Raw genomic sequence first — 12454 nt, forward strand, 5'->3', positions numbered from 1 at the left:
ATTCACTTATAGATTAACCTTTAGCTTCTCTGATAAAAACATTTTCGACATTTTGTCGACCTCTCTGGCACAGTGCTCAGCGTTGTGGTTTTATATGTGGAAGGTTTTGCGTTCGATCCTGGGCAACAACTCTGTCTGATCTGATTCAGTAATTTCCTTCTTGATAATTCCATAATGGCACGTTAGTGCATCATACCAATTTCACACAAATTTTGTCCTTTTTTAAGCAGCAACGGAGTACTGCATAGACGTAAATGTCTACAAGAAGGAAAAGAGCGTAAAAACTCCAAAAATAAATTTACACGTAAGAAGTCGCGGGCAAAACACTATAGGTTAAATTGCAAGGTCTCATGACTTTCTATGCAACTGACTTACGGGAACAAAAAAAGGTGTTTTGTTAATCAGTCTATATGTATTTATAATAATATGAAAGACAACAAAAGTTAAAATGGCGACCCCAAAACGCCATTTAAAGTCAAAGAAAAATTAAAAGTTTATGAACCGTTCCAAGTTAAATTGATATCTAAACTCGTTTTGAGATTCAAGGTTTAAGGGTGAATGGGTACCAGAAGGGTAAGAGCTTTTCAGTCAACTATTACATAATAAACTAGCAGTACCTCGCAACTTCGCCCGCGTATAAGTCAACCTTAAAAAACAGACACATGCCGTCTTCGACTTTCTTTTTAAACCTTTAATGAGAGAACTTTGTTATACATGGTTTTATCGAAACTTTAACTATTTACGAGGCGCACGCAGCGGAAACTCTTAACTGGAAAAAAACCTCGGTTTGAAACATTCTTTATTGGTGCTATGCTCCTAGTCGTAGCGTGACGATATATAGCCTATAGCTTTTTCGATAGATGGGCTATTCAACACTGAAACAATTTTTCAAATCGAACCAGTATTTTCTGAGATCATCGCGTTCAAGTAAACAAACAAACTTCAGATTTATATTATACTAGCTGTTGCCCGCGACTTCATCTGCGTTTAATTTTGTTTTTTGATGTGGCATTAAATTTAGTAGTAGATCTAAAAAAAAAAGTATTCAGTATCGCTAAACCTTAAACGAGGGGTTTACCGCTGTCCCCTGAGAAGTTCTGTCCTCTATCTCCAACCACAGTTTGGGCAAAATTAAACACATATTATAACCTCTATAGTACAAAAATAATTATTTAAATGGGTTATAATTTGTCGGAGTTATGGTGTAAAATCGTCAAACACTCATCCCCTCTCCCAAAGGAACCGAGCTTAATGTCGGGATAAAAGTATCCTTTATTACTTCTAACACTTCCAAGAATATGTGTACAAAGTAGTTTTTGCGTAAAAGCGTAACAAACAAACTTACATTGACATTTATAATATTAGTAGGGATAGGGATTAGTATAAGAGACAAAAAATATGAAATAGATGCATGAGTATATTATACTATTACATATAGCGTAAGACTTGACAACCGTGGTTGGAATGTTAAGCTACGGGTCGCAAGGTCCTGGGTTCGGTTTCGGTCGGATCAAAGAGTTTTCTGTTAAAAATTCTTATTAGCAGCCGTCGACCTCCGAAAATAACCGTAAAGCCTGCCAACCAGCATTGCATCAGCGTGGTGGGTATATACTTTAAAACCCTCTCTCCTAATTGATTTGTTATCATTTTTTAAAGAATCCTATATCATTAATAACTATGATATCAAAGATAATTTATTTAAAAGAACCAACCTACGTTTAATAATTCTTGGATTATAATTGCTACAGTTTTAATTTACTTGGAAGGCTGTTATCGGTTAATATATAAGAGAAAAAAATTACATTACAATGTTCTAAGTATATTAGTGCATAGGTAAAATGAAACAGTTCCTTATGTTTTACAGCTTTCAGGTGTTAGGCACCAACTGGACAAAGATAACGTTTTCAATGCCACCTATTTAAAAAAATAGGTCAGTAGTAGGCACCTACCTACGTAGATAATGATCGCAATGATATGTACCTACAAGTCCACCATGAAATAAAACAATTTCCGGTGTAACTATGCAAGAACCGCTGTCTTGGTATAGATATACAACGTGGAACCGAATTAAGAAATACTGTTGAAGGGTGCGTAAGCAGTGGCGTGCCCTAAAATTGATGTAAAGCTCGTCTAGGAGTAGGATTTATGGCATTTTATACAATTTTCCTGCTGTATAAATACCTTGGTAAGATATATTTCATAAGGAATCACAGTTTAAAGATATTAAATAAAAAAAAAATACATATTTATTTTTCCATCCAAACTAATTCAAAACATTCTTTGTGATTACTTTTGTCAACCCTATTGAAGATAAAAGACCGACACGCGCATTATACCTACGCTACGCGATACGTACCTAATGAAGTGTTGATTTTATTTTGCATGTGATATTAGGGCTGTATCTGATTTTTTATCAGTAAAAACTATGGCAGTGGTTTACTCAAAAACTATTAACGTTTCGGTTTTCACTGGTAATTATCAGAGATAGTAAATAATGTATTCCTAAAGTATATTTATTATTATTATATTTTTATTTATTATTTATTATTATTACCTATTAATGACATTGCATAAAGAGAGCTTGCATTTTTGACAATTTATCACGAGAAACAAACGGTTCCAGCTTTGAAACACGGACTATACGCGAACGAAGTTGCGGGCAACAGCTAGTGTAAATACACTTCAGAAACTATATATTGGCTGTACGCCACAGTACTCTTTGTGCCCTATAACCAGTAATTGTATACAAATATAAGAATTTCTGTTGAGATTTTAAAATTAGAAACGTTGGCTTAAACCAACCAATAGCCAGAATGAGATACAACTTTCACCGTTCAAAAATAGTTAGGTATATTAGTATATTATATATATTGAATAAATAAAGTCAATATCGGGTAACTATAACAGAGATACCTCTACTAATGTCAAGCTGAGGGCAAAAGCTAGTGTGTTTTAAGAACAAACATCATGTAGAACAATTGGGTAAAACAATTGGCTAGATAAGACGTAAACATTCACCTATTGCTTTTTCTAATGTTATAGAACAATTAAAAAGTAACCAATACCATAAACAATTGACCTAGGCTCATTGTCTCCTTCTTGCCTCCATGCACGGGTTCCCTAGAAAAGGGTGAAGGTCTTTTATTGCCCTATTCAACTAATGCATTCGTAGAACTTTAGAGGCGAGGGAATGTCCAGTAGTTATGCAAAAATGTTATAATATTGTCTTGTTTCCTCTGAATTTTACAAGAAAGATCTGAGTAAAACCCATTTGTAGATTGCTAGGTATTAGATACCTATTTATGGTGATCGCTCCTATTTTTAGGTTTGTAACTTAACTACTACTGGGTACCAAAAAAATAATAAAAAAGCTTATGCTCTGATTATATTTCATATGGGCGTACCTATAGGTAAATAATTATCGGTTTTTCACCGCGTCAATTTTAAATCCACTATTTTGCAGATTATATTCCAACAAACCGCGTTGGATCGCGCACCGAGTCTTTTGCACGACTCATGATGCGAAGCATCAGAGAGTGCTTTACGATCGAAAAATTTTTTTCGCCTCATTTCGGCGGCTATTTTTATTATTATAGCCTTGTTAGTTCACGGAATCAATATACTATTGTCGAGATAATTTAATGGAGATTAAATCCATACTTTTAAAAAATTGATTTAGAAAAAAACACCAAAATAGAATTGGAAAAAAACACCAAAATAGGTCAAAAAATTTTCCTGTCAGTCATGTGTGAAACCCGAAAACACTCTAACTTGTGAAAAAATCCATTATTTGAGTAAAATTTTTTTTTTTTTAATTCTAATCGACAATTGTAGGTCACTGAATGCGAATAATTAATTAATTCAGTGTAGTTTAATTGCAATTAATAAAAAACGAAAACTGCAAGACTGTATATCTATATTTATCCATGTAAAATTAACATGGATGGTGATATATCAAATCTATAGATATTATGTACATTTTATTCCACCAGGGGCGCCTGTGCATCACTTTTCGAGTACAGCTGTTTTCAAATATTTGTTTTTTCTTTTTTTTTTTTTTTTTTTTTCAATATTTGATAATTAAATGAGCATTATGAGTCGTGCACTTTTGGATTCTCCAAATTTTTTTTCTTTCTTTCTTTCATAATAATAATAATATGCCTCTTAGGGTCTTAGTGAACTTATTGCTAATAAATGCAAAAAGAGAATCCGGCTTGTATTTTCAGAGAACTTATCTAACCTCTGTTATCATCGATATTGGGCTACATAAGCTACCAGTCGGACTGGTAGTTTATGTAGCCCAATTTTCGATTAGTATAGGCTGCCTACAACAGTTAATATTATAGTCAACATAAGTATTTTTAATATTTATGTCGGCAATAATACTTATGTTGACAATAATATTAACGGTTATTTTTTTAACAATAATTCTATTCTTCAATATTAAGTATCGAAAATATTCAGTTTATTGAATATAATATTGACGTGTGCGTGGAAAGCCTAAAGGCTATATAACATAGGTAACCTTGAACTTGGGATCGGAGCATTCAAAAACAAAGCAATGTAGCTAGCGTATGCATAAATTGGGTTGTTGGTGGTATAGTATTACGTAAAATAGCGGATCAAAAATAATTGTATGAAAGAAACCTTCTTATTTACCTATACAAAACAATATTTTACATACAAAAATTAATGTATCTACGTTCGCGGCTTTGTTCTTTTGTACAATTCTCGTGTACTCTTCGCCACTAATGTTATAAATGCGAAAGTATGAGTAGGTTTTTTTGGGATAAGTTCCTATCCTTGGCATTACTCCATTTAAGACCTTTAAACCTAAGATCTAATTCGATGAGATTTGGGATTAAGAAACTCTTAAATGCCAAATTATATTAAATTCGTTATAGCAGCCGTAGCTTAAAGTGGCACCTATAATCAGAATAGCCTTTAGATGTATCCTATAGGTTTTTGCGTATTTGTATCCACGATACAAACTACCAAGCGTGGAGACGAGAAGCAATTGGAGTAACCTTTTTAAAAAAAAGTTTTTTTTTTTACAAACAACATGCTTTTGAGTACCAAATTTTTAAAACATTATATAAGACGTAGTATGCTTAGTTATATATGATGATATGAAAAAAATAGGGTTATAGACCAAAAAAAACATTTTTCCATTTATTTGAGAAGGTACTAAGTAGCTCTTTCAAGATTTTCCATTCGATAAAGTTATGAATTGGGTTGAATTCCAAATAAAATTGATATGAAAAACTGTCGTGCGTGCAGATATACGTTTCAACGATGACTGCGCGCGTGTCGTGCGCGCGGGGCGTCGTGAGTCATGCGCGCGCGCAGTGGGAGGGGCGGTATCGACCAATCAGCACTCGCGGAGCCTGTCGAGCGAAGCCGACCACGTGCGTGGTAAGGTTTATACTATAAAAAAAGTATTTCGAAAATACTGCTCTTATACTTTTACGATATTTAAAGTTTTTACCTTACAAAATATAAAATACAATATACCTAAGCTATCGAGTGTTTGTGTCGCCCTTGGTCCCTATAAGAGAATTCTTGGTAATTTATTGCCCACTTAAATTAATTAACTCATATAGGTAAGCGATAGTAATAGTTGCCTTCTACATTAATGGCAAAAATTAAAAAGATAATTCAAATATTTTTTTTACTATTTTAATAATATCCTATTATTTTTAAATAATAAATGAATAGATATTGTAATAGATATATGATATATCTTAATCATAATGATAGTAGACTAATGCAATTGCACCGATAAAGCGTTGTTTCCATTGTGCTAGTAGGTATTACCTTATGTGCCAATTATTCGCATCTGAAAAAATCGTTGCCAGAGCTTTCTGCTCGCATATCTAATAATATAAGGGTTTACGCGCCGTTCGCACGTAGCTCGTATGTACTCGTATAGCCTCTGGACCAAAATAATGATCTTGTATCGAATACTCAAGTCGCTTGCAACTTGCATTCATTTGGATTTTATGTTACATCGAGTCGAGTAGATTTTAATTATTGTATTCATATTGAAAGTTGGGTATTTTAAAGCGAGGGGTTCTTACCTAGATTTTAACTCTCTAGCAAATCGTCAGTGTGACGTAAATGTTTAAATTATAGTCGCTTGTTATGACGTGTCATATTAGAATTTATTAGCAAATATTCCCTTTTTTTTCGTGGGGAAATCCTCATGGATACCACCGAGTGGTTATGTCGGAGTCGTACCAGCTAAAACCCCACGGTGTTCTAACAAGTCGCCTGGTGGCGGGGCCACGGCAACGCTTTCGCAGACAACTTAGTGCTCTAAACTTCTCGTGTAACTTACGGGTTCACAAATATAGCTTTGTAGTGAAGTTAATTAAAAAATATTTTTTAGATTAGTTTACACGAATAGTTCACTAAGGCTACTTATGTAGGAACGAGCATCTCTAAGAAAAGACTTCAACGCGTGCGGGCCGCCTCCAAGTAAACAATTATGCAATCACACCTCGTAATGCGATTAACCTAATCACTCCCGTAATTATCTATAGGCCCAGGCGGCAATAAAATGATAGCTTTATATATGTTATTAAAATTAGACTATGTTACTCCATGTGTTATCCCCTACCTGCCCTTGAAACCGGTCCGGCCTTGCTATAGGTTGTCATACAGACAGACAAAAATCTCATTAACTTTGGATTAGTTTTTTGGGGTGACTGATACTCAAATGAATAAATAAGAGCTTAATTAGAGTAAGTTATTTATAAATCACAACAGAAATTTTAATGTTTTTATTTGTATTTATATGAATAGATATAGACAATATGCAATGCGAAAGACCGGTGTTAAATTTTTTCAGTCAATTCCAATCGAATACTTCTCAAGTGCTTAGACATGCTGCACAAAAAACGGCACGTGGCACATGTGTTCATCATGTGAGGTCATGCTTAATTGAATAACCGTGTATCGGGGCTCAATTCCAGATGTCAAAGTATTTACTCGCTCATAACTAACTGCCGTTTCCGGATTCATCCATACGCGTGGGTAAAATGATTTTTTATTGATTTCCAGATACAAAGTCCTAAACTTTGTATTTAAGGTGAGTGCTTATACAATGTATATATTGTTTTATAAAGACGTGGCGTCAATCACACCAGATAATAAGAATGACGGTGCCTAAGGTAAGAGGAACTAGTTTGCCAGCTAGCTAAAACCTATTCAAATGTGATTTTAAATAATCCCTTTTTTTAAATATAATTATATTAATATACCATGACAACAGACACATCAACATCTAGCCCCCAAAGAAACCGTCGCTTGTGTTATGGGTAGAAGAACTGATGAATATTTTTATTAATTATATACAAATACACTAAGAGTATACAGATAAACACTCACACACTGAAAAACATTCATGTTCATGACACATTTTTTTTCCAGTTGTGGGAATTGAACCCACAGTCTTGGACTGAAAAAGTGAAGTCGCTGCACACCGCGCCAATTTGTCGTCGAATTTCGGTGTTTAACCAATTAGCCCACCAACCCACATTGGACCAACGTGACGAGTCTAAGTTCTATACCTCTCTCGAGAGAGGAGTCCTGTTTCCAACAGCGCGACATTAATTTGACTGATGCTGATGAGACAAATAAAACCAATACATTTTCCCTGTTTAACCTTTGACGGCCGATTGGCGCAGTGGGCAGCGACCCTGCTATCTGTGTCCAAAGTCGTGGGTTCGATTCCCACAACTGGCAAATGTTTGTGTGATAAACAGGAATGTTTCTCAGTGTCTGGGTGTTTATATTTATGTTATAAGTTTTTATGTATAATGTAAATTATTAATAAAATTATTCATCAGTCATCTTAGAACTCATAACAGCTACGCTTACTTTGGGGCTAGATGGCGATGTGAGTATTGTCGTAGTATATTTATTTGTATAAAAAAAAACCTCTTTATTGTAAAACGAATGGCTTCAAGCTTTTTTATGTGACAATAATTCAGTAGGTAAGTATTATTTTTGCATGTTGGGATAACAGGTGTTTAGGAGTTAATGGTGATTCAAATTGTACTACAAACATTTCTAGTCAAAATCGCTCGTTCGAATAATCATCCAGAATTCGCAACGTAAGCGAATTCTGGATGATTATTCGAACGAGCCAAATAGATTAGACAATATTTTCTTTAATTTTTGAAATAACCATTAAACTAATAATCACTTTATGGGGCAATAAATTATATGTACAATATACTGAAACTGCCTATAGAAATCATTAGGAAACAGTAGTCACAATTAAATAATTTACAATACTCATTGTCATCCACAATGTAAAATAAGGCACCTATATTGAAATAATAAATCCCCATGGAATTCCAGACCGCTGCAAAATTGCCCTAAAATGCATTTAAACCGAAAATTTCGGGAACTCTTATCTCAAGGAAATAAAGTTTCAAATTCATTGAGCTAGAAAGTCCGGTTAAATTGGTCGATTTTAGGTCCATTGACTGAAACAGAAGTGTTACTAATTAGAGAATTTATTTTGTACTGTGTATATAAAATGACCACGATTACTGATAAACGACTTTGTGACTTACGACGTTAATAGTAAGGACGCTATTGTATAAAACATAATAAGTGAAGGTAATTTCTCAAAAGACACCATGAAATTCCGATTTTTGAACAGTAAGGACTTCGATTAAGATGTTTCTTCTATTCTTTATTCCAAGAACCAGTACAGGACAATCGGTCTTGTTGTTGAAAAGATTAGATTTATTTTCAATAAATAGAATTTTATTATTCCTTCCTATTTCTTTCATAAACATAAATTGCGTTAAAATTCTTTATTAGCATTTGTGATTTTAATTCATGGAATACTGCTTGTTCCTATTTTGAAATAAATATTTTATTGCCACTTTTGAGTTATCAGTTCATAATTTTTATTCCACTACTAGTTAACCCTTGACAGCGAATCTCACCTGGTAGTAAGTGATGATGCAGTCTAAGATGGTAGCGGACTAACCTGTTAGGGAGGTATGTAATGGTAGTCATAAACCTAATCGTTTTCTAGGTGGCATCGCACTTAATCGCTTAGCGGCACGTCTTTGTCGGTAGGATGGTAACTAGCCACGGCCACAACCTTCCTCTACAACTTGGCTAACAGCGTTGTCACTAACTAAAAATAAAGACAGAACGAAAAGAAAATAAATAAAAGTTATAAACTAATATCCCGAGAAGTGGAAGCGGTGATAGCGCATTGGACAGGAGCTCGACTTTCTTTCGGGGGAGTTCGAATCACAGCACGTAACTCTCACTTTTCTAAGTGATAAGCGTTTTAAGTAATAAAAATATCACTTGCTTCAACGGTGAAGGAAAATATCGTGAGGAAACCTGCATGCCTCAGAATTCTACATAATTACGTAGAGTCCACCAATCCGCACTAGGCCAGCGTGGTGGACTACGGCCTTAACCCCTTCTCAATGTAAGAGGAGACCCGTGCTCTGTAGTGGGCCTGGGGGTTTGATGTGACGATCCCTAGAAGTTACGTCCAGCTGAGAACTGCACAACACGTAAAGTAGGTACGGGAAGCTTAACAGGTTGTACTCAACAGTATGTAATTTATTGAACTCCTTCAATTCTTTTTTCACTCGTTCACATCGGCATAAACAAGCTCAATTACAACCCTAACTCGCAAACTACCAAGAAATACAACAAACAGCCTACTGCTAAAAATAAACAAGTATACCCGTCAAATGAATCATAACAGAGCCTTCACCTTATCTCTAACGAAACGCAAATATCCTTCTAAGACAATACGCAACTTTACAAATAAGTTCCTTAAACTCTGACATACAACAACCTAAGTACTATCTTTATTTGCATTGTAAAATTAACTTAAACCATCGATAAATAAAGTTCATTTAAGGTTGAGGGGAAATGGGAAAATCGGGCAACGGATATTTTTACAGTACTTGCATCTTTATTGTTCGGAGTGAACGTAAATATAAGGTTTTTATTATGTTTACAGATAGGTGCGTCCAAGGCGTGTGGTCGCCTCCCAGAGCGGTCGGTCCGAAGCCTTCCGCCCCTTATATAATGATAATTATATTAATACTGCATTCATGCAGTCGTAAAATGGTCAAGTTATTATTAAATATCATTGAAGAATGCTAAATAAGTTGTGATTGCTTAACATTGTCACTGTGTTCACCGTGATTTAAGATTTTATGTGTTCCCATTTCCGAATATAAAGCTCAAAGATACTTTATATTTCATTTATTTACTAGCATTTACCCACAATTTCGCACCCGTTATTAATTATAATATTGGCCATCCGGAAACCGTACGTATTTTAATTGAAAATTTTCATTATCTCCTAAACCTTGCGCCCAAATAACATGCTTTCAATTGCAAGGTTTAACTAAATAAAACGATTAATAATACTACTAATTGCGATTATATTCCACCTAAATAAAGTTATATCTCATTTAAACCCATCAATTATTTAATAAAACAGATTTGATTAAAAAAACAATATAATTTGTTGAGATCACAATGTTTGCAGTTCATAGTATTTATTTCATTCTCAATTAAATTTTAACGTAGTATTTATTTATGACCGACCATTTAGTCAGCGTACGAGGCTTGGCAGTGCTATTTCTTTTGGCTTTCATTACAAATATCATTATTTCAAGCTGAAATCTTGTTATAAATAAAATTAAATATACTTTTTATATACATATAACTATATAAAAACTTCTGGTTTAAATGGAACAGTGAAAACATTATAAAACTCGGTACGGTAGTCTTAAAGTATATCAACAACAACAACTTAAGTACTGGGAATGCGGTCCCTACTCGACCGTCTTATTCCGTTAGGCATTACCCCAGTGACATCTGTATCAAAGCAATAACCAAGGTTTTTATTTTTTGTTAAAATTTATCATACTATTTCAACCCCAGCGTCGTGCCAGATATATATCTGCATATAAATATATGTTTATTTTTTAACACACATTTTTATACTTCTATTGTAATGCATAAAGGTGGAGCCTTTTTTACCTCACGCTGTCAGTAATGGAAATGTACTTGTGTCTTGATGGCTGTTGCAGAATCCAGTAGCCTAGAACTAAAACTGGTTAAAAAATGACTTTAAGATCATTTAAGCGATTTATGTTATTTTTTGAGAGATTTATGTATTACCGTGAGAACAGTATGGCCTCATTTCGAATACATAAAATATGTGCCTACCTATGATTCAACATTTTAATGCTTTGTTTCAAGCACCATTGATTTTTATATTCTATAGGACTATGTACATATGTAAGACGACTGATTGGCGAAGTGGGCGCGACCCTGCTTTCTGAGTCCAAGGCTGTGGGTTCAATTCTCACAACTGGAAAATGTTTGTGTAATAAACATGAATGTTTTTCAGTGTCTGGGTATTTATCTCTATATCAGAAGTATTTTATGCATATTACCTATTCATAACAATATTCATCAGTCATCTTAGAACCCACAACACAAGCTACGCTTACTGTAGGGCTAGATTGGGTTATAGTATATTTATTTATTTATTTATTTATTTATAATAATTGTTAAATATCAGAATCTTATTTGGTTCTGCTGCGATTTTCAAATCATCTGCGAAAGTAAAATTAGCACTTATACACTTATTGCGATTATATTAATTAATAAAAGAAGCCTTACCTATGAGTGCAATATGAAAAAAAGAGTTCTACTTACCAATCCTCAATTCCTTTAATATTTTGTTACCTGTAACTTCGAAGTTTTTTTTAAATCTTTAAATTAATTCGTGTCTACGTAACAGTAGGTAAAATCGTATCTATACGATTTCTAGGAATTTATTCGAGATACTTGTATTACGTGTATCACATTTGATTCCCAAATCTGATGTGATTCATGCATTCTGATTTAACTGAAATATTTAGATAATTATTAGACTTGAACAATGCCACAAATTTGCCACAGACCGCAAGCCACCTACCAGGCATCCAGCACAGCACGGAGGTCTATTCCACGGCCGACGTCCGAAGCGATTCGCACATAAACAATCATCAGACATCTCGGCCGAATCCATTTCTGAGTTAAAGCTTTGTTCACACAAATACGTGATTTCAATTTAATTTATTTTTCAATAGCCAAATGTTGAGCTGGGAAATGAATCTGATGTTTTTATAGGTTTTCAAAAATTCTAAATTAATTCTTCAAATAGATGTTTTTATTTAATATCCTATATTCCTTAATTTTTAAACTTTAATGCTAACAGGCACTTAGTAGACGCCTTTTATTAAATAATATGAAAATCGAAGCTTTTATTTTGTCGTCACACAATAAAATGCAATATGAATATTTACGCGACACTTCTGTTATTGGGTGACCTAACTAATGGTGAAAGCAAGAAAGTAACTGTGCCATTACCATAGTCTATCAATTTTTTTTC

Source organism: Pararge aegeria, chromosome 3 (assembly GCF_905163445.1).
Source record: "Pararge aegeria chromosome 3, ilParAegt1.1, whole genome shotgun sequence".
In the NCBI taxonomy this organism is placed as follows: Eukaryota; Metazoa; Arthropoda; class Insecta; order Lepidoptera; family Nymphalidae; genus Pararge; species Pararge aegeria.